The sequence below is a fragment of the Labeo rohita genome, chromosome 1, assembly GCF_022985175.1.
Source record: "Labeo rohita strain BAU-BD-2019 chromosome 1, IGBB_LRoh.1.0, whole genome shotgun sequence".
Taxonomy (NCBI): Eukaryota; Metazoa; Chordata; class Actinopteri; order Cypriniformes; family Cyprinidae; genus Labeo; species Labeo rohita.
In genome coordinates, this window is record NC_066869.1 from 20,972,405 (window position 1) to 20,987,054 (window position 14,650).

The 14,650-nt window shown below is 36.0% G+C and overlaps 1 protein-coding gene across 1 annotated transcript in view; it reads left to right on the top strand.

Annotated features, from left to right (window-relative positions):
* Positions 1-3,331: 3,331 nt before the first annotated feature.
* Positions 3,332-14,650, top strand: part of fbxo41 (F-box protein 41) — a 59,860-nt gene continuing 48,541 nt past the window's right edge. Inside the window, exon 1 of the mRNA XM_051116367.1 lies at positions 3,332-3,453. The gene's annotated coding sequence lies outside the window, so the exon portion shown is untranslated. The remainder of the gene's footprint in view (positions 3,454-14,650) is intronic.

Consider the following 14,650-nt stretch of genomic DNA (forward strand, 5'->3'; position numbering starts at 1 on the left):
AGTCGTTAGTAAGCCAACAATCCTTTTTGTGGCATTTAGTGCCTAATCTAGGTTGATATGCATATTGTGTGCGGGTATAATCAAGCCCTTCACTTAGGTCTTGTTGGTTCATTTTATCCTCTCAGTATGTTCAATGGCCACTTGAGTCATATTATTAGCGCATACGTGCTTTTTCATTGTTTGATCACAAAATTTCAGAGAGAAAACAAACTATGTGTTTGCAAAATCTGAGCAGAATTTAGGTTGATTTCAAATATATTTCTTTGACTTATCTTTAGATTTTTTTAATGGCTCACTAGGTGTCTCAGAGTTTACCTGTTGGCTGGTCTATGACAAATATTAATGTAAGTATTGCAGCTATAATCTTACTAAAAAAATGTTTAAACAATATATTTACACTTTACACTTTGCAAGGAATTTTTTCCCTGCAATAAATATAATGATGACAGTGAATATCACAGCTATGTTGATTACATAAACTAGCACACAATATCAGATTGTACTCTAAGCACATTCATATTTCTTTTTGTCATGATTTCAGTGATTTAATATGCAACAGCACTTTCGTGGTTGTGGTGCATGCAGTTGTTTGCCCCCTTTGAGAAGCTCTATCTTTTGCTGTCCCCTGTTGATAGTACTCTTGCAATACAGGATGTGAGTGATGCATGTTGTTTGCAGGTGTATCGATTTCCATTTGGCTTTAATAGAAATGCACTTATTATTATTATGCGGAACATACCATTGCACAAATATGCAATCAAGTTCAGTCTAGCTAAGCGATTTCATTCTAATTTCTTGCTTTGCTTCAATCCTGCACGTCTCCAATGTCTCAGTGTTTAAATTACAGCGGAAAAAAAAAACACGACACATTTCAGGCACATGCTATCGTTGCTAAGCAAACAGAAGCTAATAATATCCTCAGTAAGCATTTATTGCTAAAAAGCTATGGAAAAGCACAGCACATCATGAATGGAATCCATCAAAATACAAAGGTAGATGACAGGCTAGTAATTAGCCCATAGTGTGGTTGTCACTTTTTGAAATGTCTGAATTAAAAAGACTGTAGAGAGAATGTGTGTGTGTGTGTGCGTGTGTATAGAAGGGTTTGGGAGAAAACACTTCCTTTAATTGAGCTGCGCTGAAGATGACAGCGTTTCATCTGCAGCAGGTGTTTAGGAATTACTGGTCTCATTAAAGGCTATTCGAGGACACCAGAATGCACACGGCCATGTAATACTCCTTTGCAGATAACAAGATAGAACATTGTTATCTGTAAGGGAACAGATGAAGGTCTGATGAAACTCCTGATGCTGCAAGTCATGTCTGGTATGACATACAGTGGCTTTGGTTGATGTAGTATTTTCAGTGTAGATAGATAGATTGATTTTAGCACCATTTTAGCATTGGTGTCTGTGATTAAAGTTTTAATAATTGCTGCTTTTTCGTAGATGTTGGCTTTGGGAAGTTTTCTGTGAATGCTGAGGTTTGCTGTCACTTTGCTGTAGAAGTTCTGTGATGTCTGAACACAATCTTATAGTATTTGACAGTCCTTATCATTCACTGTAGGTTTTCGTCCAGGATTCCTCTTTGCTAATGAAGTCTCACCATGCTTTGTGCACGCAGTCATAAACATTAAAGCTGTTCTTAAAACACCAAACAGTTAGGCTGTTAAGATACAGACGTGCCTGCTAAACAGCTCCCATGATTAGTCCTTTTTGGAAGTCTCAACAACACACATTTCACCTACGGTTTATACTAAACACTGCTGAACACAACTTATACTAAACTGATATAGAACCTAGAGGATATAGACAAAGACAATATTTCACTGTAGCCTACACAAATTATATTAACCCATATTATGGTTGTGTTCACATTATTTTGTCCCAATTCCTGTACTGTAGGTAGACTTTCACTGCGGTTTCTTGTGCGTGTTTACAGTACAACCACAAGGTGGCGTTAATGTCTTACTTTAACGATGTCCTCTAACTACTTGTTTCAGGTTTCAGACTGAAAGGTTGCGTCTCAATCTCTGCACTGCGTTTGTTGCACATTTGATCAGCTGTTTAACACTGTCAAACAGCAAACCTCTGGACAACAGGTCATTTGTAAAATTAGTATTTCCACCACAGATTAGACACAGTTCTATCAAAATGCACAAACAATTTTTAAGCCTACAGGATCTGAACAATGTCAATGAGTAATTGCTTTACATTAGAGCTCCAGTTTCCTTTAGAATTCACTAGTTAAAAATGCCGCCCAGGTTAAGGAGAAAGCTGTTAATTCATTGTCTTCCTGACTACACAAAAAATGCAAAAGGGTTTGTCCAGAGCGACTCACTGTACATCTGAGGTAGGCAGCACATTTTATGTGTTCCATATTTTTTCCTTGAATCGAACCCTTGAGTTACTTTTTGTAAAACTGCTATCCAATAAATTTCATTTGAATTAAAAAGTTTATATTTTTGCTTATACATATGGCATTGCTCTAGTGCAGTGGTTCTTCAAGCCTGTCCCGGACAGTGGTGTAGTCCTACGAAAAAAAAAAAAAAAAAAAGTGTTTTACTTTTACCCAGTTTACCCCCTCCTGAACGCACGGCGGAGAAGAAATTGTTAAATAAAGTTATTATTTTTGTTTTCTTTGCGCACAAAAATATTCTTGTAGCTTTATAACATTACGGTTGAACCACTGATGTCACATGGACTATTTTAACGATGTCCTTACTACCTTTCTGGGCCTTGAATGTGTCAGTTGCTGTCTAAAATATCTTAATTTGTGCTCCGAGGATGAACAAAGGTCTTACACGTTTGGACATGAGGGTGAATAATTAATGACAGAACTTTCATTTTTGGGTAAACTCATGTAAATCTCTTTAATACAATGTACATTAGAAAATGTTTAAATGAGATCATATTTTTCAGATAAAGTTTTAATATTTAGTGCAAAATCAATAGAAAAAGCTATATTTAAATTTGTCTTCATATCACATTTAATATTTTCTTCACACAGTATAGGCTAAATAGGTCGTTATACAATAAACTATACAACTGCCTGTACATTTTAGTAATTCTTTAGCATCAGAAAGTTTTAAATCCTCTGATCTATGAGGACTGAATGTAACGAACGCATAAAATGTAGCCTGCACTGTGTGGCGTACCTTCATCATCACCTTGATGTAAAACCAGTCCGCAAAAAAAAAGCTTTTTATCTTAAATTCACTGCTAAAAAAGCTGAATCACAGTCACCTTACTTAAAACCCCCGACTCCAGGCAGGACAAGTAGGGCATGTATTCTGCTCGTTGCGGCGAGCGTCACACACGCCCCTTTTTTTATTTCCCTGCGCTACGCGACGCGTGTTCGCGCTCGTCTTCTGCTGCAGAGAGTGGCGCTCGTGACGTCATCCTGCTGGAGCGGCTGCTGGGCACGGGCGGAAAATGGGCACAGATCTGCGAGGTGAGAGGCACACTTTCTGACACATGTAACATGTTTTGTACGGTGACAATGGAAAGTGCGTGTTTCTAGTCATCGGATTTGCTGATATTAGCAAGCGGCGGTCATGTAAGGGGCTCGAGGAGACGGATTTGTACCGCGACTCGCCTACGTTATTGGAGAAAATGGTGAAAATCTGTTGAACCGTGGTTGCGCCGTCGGGCACGATTTTGCAGCGAGGTAACATACCTCCAAATATATGCCCATGACCGATATGCTTGAATTGCGTTTGGCATTATTATTATTTGTCATAAAATGTAGCATCTCCATGGTTAGTATGAAAAGCGTTACAGCCGCATGCGGTATCATTTCTCACATCCACGGACCCAAGAGAGTGAGAGCATGAGCTCCATTTCTGATTATTTAGTGCCTCCACCCTTATCTTACATGACATGTTTGCCCATTAGCTGTCAGTGACACGGAGCGCAATCCTGATTATTTAGGAAGAGATCCCCTCTGAAATGATGGATTGTGTCTCAAACCCTAGTGAGCTGCCTAACTAGACAGCATTTTTAGCTGCCTACGTAAACATGGACATGATGTCGCCGGCCTTTTTCTTGTCTGGATGATTCAAGACTGTGTGGACAGTTAAAGTAGGATTTAATCAGTTCAACAACACTGTTTGCAGTTCAGTCTATTTTGTAATCACGATGATTGCTGTTTTACACTTTTGTTTGGGTAACTGGCATGGATTAAAGCCATTTTCCCTACATACACTGAGTTATGAATAGTTACGGTTAGAGATTGTCATAAGTACACTAAGAAAAAAAAATCAGATCACTAAAATTGGAAAACATTTTAATTGATGCTTTACATTTTTAAGTTTGTCTAAAATGATGACTACAGATTGACTGATACAGGCTAGTTGTTTTCACAAATGATGCAGATCATTTTTATAAATATCCAATAACCAATATCCAGGTGTGATTTGATTTTTTTTATTATTTTATTAGTATTTTGCATAATTTGCAATCTATAATAATGATATTAATGCAAAATTGTTTGTCAATCTAGATATTCACAAATATATATCTGCCTTTTATTTTGGACTGTTTCTAACTGCTAAAAAGATTTGCAGTTCTCATGTGGGAATGCGTGGTAGTAACTTTTTTTTTTATTAGACTTTAAGGAAGTGATGGTCTTAATTGGTAGACCCAAATATTAAAGATCCAGTAACCAAGTAGAAAGTTGTGAATATTATTAAAATATTGGTCAGAGCAATTCATTGCACTTATTTTGACCAGTTTAAATGTACTGTAAAGAAGAAGAGCCAGTGTAGATGTAATTTCCCTTATTATTGTATAGAAGTGCAAGCCTGTCAATGCTACCTCTTTTTTTTTGGCACTACATGATTATAATAAGACATAATGACAAATGACAATGAGAGATAATCTTATTTACTGCTTCAGACATTGGTGGTCCCCTGTGTCTGATCTGCTATTGATCTCCAGCATGCTTGGGACTGGTTTGTTTACCTCCTATGTGGAGTCCTGTTTTCTCAGATTTCATGAGTTCTGTCAGGGAAATGTGTAACAAGTTGCTTTATGTATGTATGTATATATATATATATATATATATGTACACACACACATATAGTTCACCTAAAAATTAAAATTATCCTATTATTTACTCACCCACAGGCCATCCTTGGAGTATATGACTTTCTTCCTTAAGATGAGTATGATCGGCGTTATATTAAAAAATGTTGGGGTCGAGATTTTGAAGCCCAAAAAAGTCCATCCATCCATCATAAAAAGAGCTCCACATGGCTCTGGGTGGTTAATAAAGGCCTTCTGAAGTGAATCAATGTGTTTGTTTAATATCCATATTTAAAACTGTAATCTCAAACTTACATGCCTTCACAAGAGAGCGGCGTTCAAGCGGATGACATAGGACGTAGGCATAGTGTAAGTAAATTTTTATTACACAAATGCATAGCTTCTCTTCAGAACGCCTTTATTAACCCCCCCAGAGCATGTGGGGCACTTTTTATGATGGATGGATGCACTTTATTTTGCTTCAAAATCTCAACAGCCATTCACTGGCATTATAAAGCTTGGAGGAGCCAGGGCATTTTTTAAAAAATATATAATTCCGATTGTATTCATCTGAAAGAAAGAAGTCATATACACCCTTGATGGTTTAAGGGTGAGTAGATCATGGGGTAATTTTTATTTTTGGGTTACTATCTCTTTAAGTCCCATAAAATAGTATAAATTTTAATATTTCATACAGTTAAATCTTTGGCCATACATTACAATTACTGATTTGGCAGTTTTGGTGGAATCCTTTTTTAAAAATGACAAAATGGCACATGTATCAGTAGGCCCTATTCAAAGTTTAAAACCATTATTATACTGCAGTGATTGTTTGACAGGTAAGTAGGCGATTGTTCAGGTTGTTTACACTACAAATGAAATATGGTCACAAGCATTTCACTGATCAGATCACAAAACATTTTGGTCCCTGATTACACTGTATTAGGGCAGACCACATATGATCAGATAATTCAAAATGGATATTAGTAGTGTATTTCCAAAAACTTCCCTGTTGGCTGTGATTTGAAGAATTTGATTTGAAGGGTATTTAAAGTGCACAGAGGAGTGACCACAGGCTATTGATGTTGATTAAACCCAAATATTAAATTGGAAAGCACACAGAGGTGAGATAATGCAGTAGTTATGTTTGTTAATTGCATCTGTTAACACAACAATAATGTTATTTCAGTATGCCTTCTAGCAACGAACCACAGCAAACAGTGCACTCAGTGGATGTGAATGTTTGCTAACCTGTATGGAAAATAACATAATTGTGAAATCGATTGGCCTGCATCAGCTAGCGGTACAGAAAGGGAAGTGTGAGAGGGCCTTTAGTGTTTTATTGGGATGTCTTCCCAGACTAGTGGCATGTGATGAGCTGTGGGTAATGAGGGATAATTGGCTCACTGAAATCCCATGGATCAATAGGAGCCAGACGAGTCTTTCGCCAGTGGAGCTTCAACTTTTGGAATCAACCATCCTGAGCAGCCTTGGCCTTCACTGTCTTCAGTTTTGCTGAGGCAGCTACGAGATTTTTTCGCATGCTTCGTACAAGCGTTAACAATGTCCTTGTGATTCTGCTACTATGCCAGCTGGCTCCTCTGGTTGTGCTCCTTCATGTTATTTTCCTACAGTGACTTTTACCTTCTTGCCTTTGCTTGAAATAGCGTTCACAACCCATTTTACTTAATTTATCTCAAGTGGTCCAGTGGAGGTCAAATGTGCTGAGAAGTTTTTTTTTTTTTTTTTTTGTTCCAGGAAGCTTGGACAAGAATTATATTGAGGTTTCCGCAAATGTCCGTATAACCAAAATTTGTTGTGGGCCTTGACACAAAGACTGCTAATGTGGTTAAACCAAGTTTAAAAAAGTGTAATAGCAATACAAAGAAGTAATCGCTTTGGAAAATTAATTAGGAAATTTAAAAAGCGATCAAGAAATTTTGCAATTTTTCTTTTGTAATGTGTTTCTGGGTGTAACAAAACATTATTGAGACAAAACCATAAGGCAGAGCTTGATTTTATCATTTGAGATTGACCAGAACAATAAGACAACTCAGCGTCGAGAAAATCTTTCCAGAGGCTGAGCTGGTTGTTAGATTTTGTTAAAAAGAATATGACCAGTCATTTTTTTTCCTTTGGAATAATGTGTTGATGATGAATGAATTGCGCACAGTAAGACCATGAATATACAGTATGAAATATGTATTATGTAAATTGGGTATTCAGGTACACATAACTTGTGGACTAAATTTGCATACTAAGCTTACTTTAAAATTTCCCATTCAGATCCCATGAAAATGCTTAATGAATAGTTTTAATTTTTGCAGTTTTTGCCTTTATTTTGATAGGACAGTGTAGAGGAGACAGGAAGCGAAGTTTGAGAGAGAGAGAGAAGGGTCGGGAAAGGTCCTCGAGCTGGGATTCGAATTTGGGACACACGTAGTGCAATGACGCTTTATGCCGGCATGCTGCCCATAAGGCTATAGACGCCGACAGTAGTTTTCTTTTTTCAAATTTCTTATTTAAACTCGAAGTTTGGATGAGGAAGTAGTGCTGTAATGAAAAGTGAAAATTCTGTCATTAATTACTCAAACCCCTCAAACCTGTAAGACCTTCGTTCATCAACACAAATTAAGATAATTTTGATGAAATCCGAGAGCTTTCTGACCCTGCATAAACGGCAATACAACTACTATGTTCAAGGCCCAGAAAGGTAGTAAGGACATCATAAGGACATTGATAAAATAGACCATGTGACATCAGCGGTTTAACTGTAATTTTATGAAGCTACGAGAATACATTTTGTGTGCAAAGAAAACAAAATAATGACTTCTTCAACAATTTTTTCTTTTCCATGTCACGCGCATGTGGCAGATGCACTATATCTTTACAGAGGAATGCACATGCATGCGTCATGGTCCTCTCGTGAACACGTGGCAGAGACTGACATGGAAGAGAAGAAATTGTTGAATAAAGTCATTATTTTTGTTTCCTTTGTGCACAAATTTTTTTTCTCGTAGCTTCAAAAAATTAAGTTTAAACCACTGTTGTCAGATGGACTATTTTAACGATGTCCTTACTACCTTTCTGGGCCTTGAATGTGGTAGATGTGTTGCTGTCTTCACAAGATAGGTTTTATCAGAAATATCTTAATATCTTAAGATCTTTTGGGTTTGGAACGACATGAAGTTGAGTAATCAAAGACAGAATTTTCATTTTTGGGTGAACTATCCTTTTAGTTCTTAAATGAATAAAAAAAAAAAAAACATAACAGTATGAGTAACTAAGTATAGTTATTTTCTGGTTGTCACCTTTTTTGCTGGAACTAGATTTGTGATCCAACACAATGGACAGTAAGAGCTATTTTGGCTACAACTTTTACATCAGAGGGACATTGTGTGATCATACTAGCACATCCGGCTTTACTCACTGATGAGAAACCATTTGCTCCAAAGATGTTTAGGAATCGATGTAGCATTTTGAGACAGGTCACTCACTGGCTTAAGATCTCGCTTTATAAATGAAAGTGAAATGCATGGTGTTATGTATTTAGGTAACAGGGATCAGTCAAAATCTTATTCTTAGCCTAATCATATGCATGCCTAGAATAAAAATGACTGTTCTGTTCATTTTCCTAGACATAAAATGTATATAACTAAATGTTATTGCACTGACTAAATAGATGAAATGACAGCATTCAGCTTGTACAAAGCCTCTTTCTATTCCATGAATAGAATTCAAATGTCATCATAAAAATTATGTAATGCACTGATGTGGCAAGAAATACAGAGAACATTGCTCACCATGACCTGATATAATAATGCGTGATGACGTGGGCACATGTGATTTGCATATGTATGAATCTTTCAGTAAAATGCTAACACCATGTTCTAACCAGGAACAATCAATAAGATTTTTTTTCCATCCATGTTGACAGCTAACTTGACGTAATAAAATCATAGACAATCAGATCACTAAAAATAAGGCATTGCTATTTGTGTGGTTTTGACACACAATTTGACAATGTCCCTGGTGCTCCTTTTTATAGTTAGGCCCTGAACACCGATGGTGCAAGGACCCTATTGGAATTGCTCAGATTCTTCTTCTTCTCCAAAATGAATTGCGTTTTTGAGGGCCTAAACATGCTCAAACCCATGAAACTTTGCACACACACCAGAAGTGGTGGAAATTTATATCTGATATGATTTCAGAAGTGGGTGTGGCAAAATAGCTTGATAGCGCCACCTATAAAATTTTAACGAAGTGCCCCTCGAGCTGTTTCACATACATGTATGAAATTTGGTAGACACATGTAAAACACCAATACCTATGAAAAAAAGTGCCTTGGTATGAAGTGCGAAACCCAACAGGAAGTCTGTTATTAGTTTTGTGTCGTTTTTGCCATTTTCAGGCATTGTATTGAAACAAACTCCTCCTAGAGATTTAAATAGATCAACACCAGATTTATTCAGTGTAATCTAAAGTCCCTTGTGATGTTAAATTGCGAAGATCTTGAGTTTTCACTGAAGGCCATGTCCGTGGTGGCCTGACAAACTTCGATGATAATTCAGACATACAATGTCCCATCTACACCAAACGTCACGTGTTTATTAAGAGTCCTGTCCTGAACACGTGCCCATGACCATATTCAGTTAGCCATAGCGCCACCTGCTGGCAACAGGAAGTGGCATGTTTTATGCCCTAACGAATTCCTCATGGAGATTTAATGACATCAACATTGTTTTTGGTCAGTCTACTCTAAAGGCCTTTGCAGTGTTCAATTGTGAAGATCTTGAGTGTTCGTTAAAGGGTGTGTCCGTGGCGGCCTGACAAAGTTTGATGCATTGCCATGGGAATAGAAGGTGTTGTACAATGTCCGATCTGCCCTGATTAGAATCTTGGCCTGAACACATCTAAAGGCCAATATACTGTTACAATCATAGCGCCACTATGTTTTACACTAACTTAAACATGCAATGTCCAACCTGCACCAAACTTCACATGTTTGGTAGAGTCCTGGCCTGAAGACATCTAAAGACCAACATCCAGTTACAGTCATAGCACCACCTGCTGGCAGCAGGAAGTTTGGCACATATAAATGACTTTGACATATTCCTTCTATATTTACCACTTTAAATTTATAATGCTCACCGTTCGTTGTTTTCCTAAAGCCACTGAGTGGTAGTGAGCCTGGGTGCAGGGGCCCTTTCAACCCTTTAATTTTTCTTGTTTCCACAAATCCTGTTGAATTTGTCATGTAATACCTCTTGTTTCACAATCAGTCTTTCTTTTTAGAATTTAACAGGAGCAGGAGGTCCAGTGAGATTTGGAATGGCTGTGGCTTTTCATTTGTTGTGTTTCATATGTTATAATCAAAATGTCAAACTACAATGTGAATTAAAAAAATTAACATTTTTAATCATTTTGTAATATATATTTTTTTAAATGTTAACCCCTAAACAAATGATATTAAAATCTATACTTTTTAATCTATACTATATTTAATTAAAATAAAAAGTAAACACTAAAAAATTGTCAAAATTATTGATTTTAAATGCTGCGAGTGAATGTGCAGTGTAAAAAAAAACATTAAGATTTGTTGAAGATTACATTTAACAGTCTTAAGTTATTAGTATTTGTGATCATTCACCCAAAAATGAAAATTCTGTCATAATTTGCTCATCCTCAAGTTGTTCCAGACCTGTATAAGTTCCACTGTTGAACACAAAAGAAGATATTTTGAAGAATGTTGGCAACTTAACATTTGCTGGTAGCCATTGACTTTAATAATATGGAAAAAATACTGTGTAAATCAATGGCTACCGTCAACTGTTTGTTTACCAACATTCTTGAAAATATCTTCTTTTGTGTTTAAAAGAAGAAAGAAACTCATACAGGTTTGTAACGACATGAGGGTGAGTAAATTACAGAATTTTCATTTTTTTGTTGAGGAAAAAAAAAAATTCTTAATTTCAGCCAATAACCAATATATCCCTATAACAAGTATATATGTCATAATCTGTATTTTTTTTCTTTAATTGATAATAGCGTCTTCTTTTGGAGTTCCCCGCATCGGCCCATCTCTACGAAAACCAATCACTCTCTTCTCAGTCCATTCCAACATTCTTCCTGCATTCTTTGACTTATGCACCCCATCCTCTTCTCCTTGTTACCTCTCTCTGATGATTCATCATTACTGGCTGGCTTGTTTGTATCCATTTATTACTGTGCCTCGCATTCTAAGCTTGTATCCGTGGCAACAATGAACCTCCATCTTGGAAGCAGCAGTTTGTCTGCAAGACTCAAACGGCTCTCTGTCATCAAGGTCAGAGCTGATTGCAGCAATGTTGATCGTAATGTAGCATCAAAGTGGCCGCTCTTTCGTAACCTCTGATAGCACCTGGCGTTTCCTAGGCTTAAATGGCTGCTGTTAAGAGAACCCTTTAATGGTTTTAGTTATGTTTTTACTGCTAATGCTTGCTAAGAAGGCCTTAATCAAAAGTCTTTTGTTATCCCATTACAGATCTGAGACGAGAGAGTCTTCAAGCCCCATTAGTAATGAAAAGGTTTTCTCTGTCTCCTCAGCTGAGGAAGGAGGTTATAGAGTGAGACAAATCCAGACAGAGATCATTTGTGGCACAATAGGGACAAAACCAAGAATGATACCAAAGTGCCTGTAATGATGTGCACTCCTGACAGAATGACATATGAGGACATCCACATAATGAATCTGATTGCACAGATTCTCATGTATTTCCGCTTTTTAAAATGTGTGTCACAATAGATGATATAATGATGATGCTTTTAAATCAGCAAGCAGCCTCAGGGAAAGAGCCCATGTTTTGTACCCTGTGGGAGAGAAACGCCACTGTGGAAACCCATTGTGATTTGATGAGCCAAGGACAGCAGATGTGGTCTAGGTTTTGACATGATTGTTTAAGCATGTTGTCAGATTTGTTTTCCTTCTTTCTTTTTTTCTGCAATAATATATCGTCCAGCCAATCCAAGTCAATGTCACTGTTTCTGAAATCACACTCCATTTATTACCTCAGACAACATCTTGCACTGGTCACATACAGTAAATAGTAACAATGCAATCCAGCCTAAGGTGGTTAACTGGTCATACCTGGTTTAATCAGGCTGACTAGCTGTCACGTCTAACACAATCAAATCAGACAAGTGGCAGTCTTGTGATTTAAAATCATTTGTCTAGTGTAAATTTATAATAAAATTAACATTTTGATTTGGAACTTCTGATCGTGTTATATTCTCCCTTAACATCTGAGCTTTTATTTACTGGAATATTTTGTAATTAACCTTGATGAGTATACAATCTATGTTAATATAAATTAGAAACTACCGTTTGTTATATATATATATATATATATATATATATATATATATATATATATATATATATATATAACAACAGTTTGAGGTTAGTACATTTTTTTTATTCTTTTGAAAGAAGTCTATGTTTATCAAGGTATTTATTTGAATACACATACAGGAAAATAGTATTATTGTAAAATATTGTTACAGTTTAACATTATTCTGCCAGTCTTCAGTGTCACATGAGTTTTCAGAAACTATTCTAATTGACTGATTTGCTGCTTAAGAAACTTTTCGCATTATTATCAATGTTGAAAGTTCTTGTGCTGCTTCATATTTTTGTAACAGTGTAAAAGTCTTTACTGTGACTTCTTATCATTTAATATTATTTAATGCATCCTTGTTGAAAAAAGTATTTATTTTATTTAAAGCTTAATTGTTTCAAACATTTGAATGGTAGCGTATATTTAGATATGATATATTTGCATGATTTTTTTTAATCGTTTTGTGTTGCAACATTGGTGATTTCGCTAGTAAAAAAGTGTATTAACAATTTACTGAAATATCGCTTGAGACTTACTGATATAAAATTTGTAATTAAACTTTATTTGGAGTACTACTTGTGCACAATGCTCATTTCTTAATATTAAGACTAAAATATGTTTTAATATCACCATTAATGAGGATTTTGTGATCTTTAAATAATATCGGTCTTTAAATGCAAAATATTTAAAGTGTACCTAAAGTATACTTCCAATAGTTCCACTTTAGCACAATCAAATATACTAAAGTATATCTTTAGTTGGACTTCAGCACTACTGCCGCACAATTAAAGTGCAATAAGTACAAAATTAGTTGTCCCAATTTAGGATACTTTAAATTTACCAGTTTAGTATATTAAAAGTACAATTGCAGCGTAATGCATAATGTGTAAATGTATTTGTAGTATACTTAGCATGAAATAAATGGATTTTAAACACATTTTAAACACTTTTTAGTATATTTAATTTTCACAAGGTTTGTGTCCTTAAATTGTGAATGACTGCTCATTTATTCCTCTATAAGAGCACAATTATAGTTTGAATTATTATTCTTAAATACTGGGAATCAAATGTATTTTGTGAGTTCATTTGTCAGTTTATTGATTTTGTTCAAGGCGCAAAAATAATTAATGCTGAAATTCTGAAATTCAGAACACAAACAGGAAATAAACTTCCGGAGCCAAGACTGCTGGACAATTTAGCGGTTGCTATTCTACTCTATAATATTGCTTGTACATGCACTGCGCATGACCTACTATGGCAGATTATTTGATTCGGTATCTTGGATTAATTTTGGAGAATTGTGCTTGTCTAATCCCCAGTTGAATGAATATGACTGGCTCTTTCACTGGAGCCTCATCTGAAATTCATTCTAGGATCATGTGTTCAGGATAAATACTTACCATTTCAGTTTCATGCTCCTCCTTATCTGCAGTGTTCCCAATACTGTGGGAATGAAAAGGGTGGGAAATGGAACCATTTAGAAGACTACTGAACACTAATGGGGATTAATTACACATTTAGACTTGTCTTACGTTGATGAAGTGTCTTATTGTGAGTAGTTAGATGAACTATCATGCCATGTGACCTACTACCAATAATTTCAGACAATTGAAGCCTTCTTTGCAGCGTCGTTAAGCTTCTAAGAGACTGTTCTCTGAACTATTGCCAAACATTACATTGAGTAATCACTTTGTAGTGTGGCATATTGAAAGATATACTTACTTGATAGAGGCCTGGACATAATATGTTAATTTCCATTAGTGCATAGAAATGCATATTCAGCTAAATCAGCTCCATGTGTTCCTTAGAGGCTGAAGCCACTCAGAGAGATTAGTTGACTAAAAATCTTTTACTTCTCAACTCATGATTTAAATTGTCCTGTGTTTGTTGTACACTTCCATGCACTGTTCATTTTACTATAAGTGCGGCCTTGTGGGAAAAAAAAAAGATTCCAAAAAAAGAGTAACGTTGTTAGAACTGATAAAAGGAACGAGTTTCAGTTAGTGTAGATTTCAGGAACAGAGATTTATATTTATTGCAATGCACAAATATAAATGTATGCCTCCAGTGAGCTGATATCAGCGTTTATGTTCCTCGGGTTGCAAGTAAAGCAATTTTACACATCTTGTGCTCAGTGAGTTTGCTAAATATCAGAATCAGAAAGCTTTATTGGCCACATGCTCACACATACAGGAAATGTGATATTTTTGCGACAGAAGATTCCAGTACCTTGCAGAATCAAAGTGA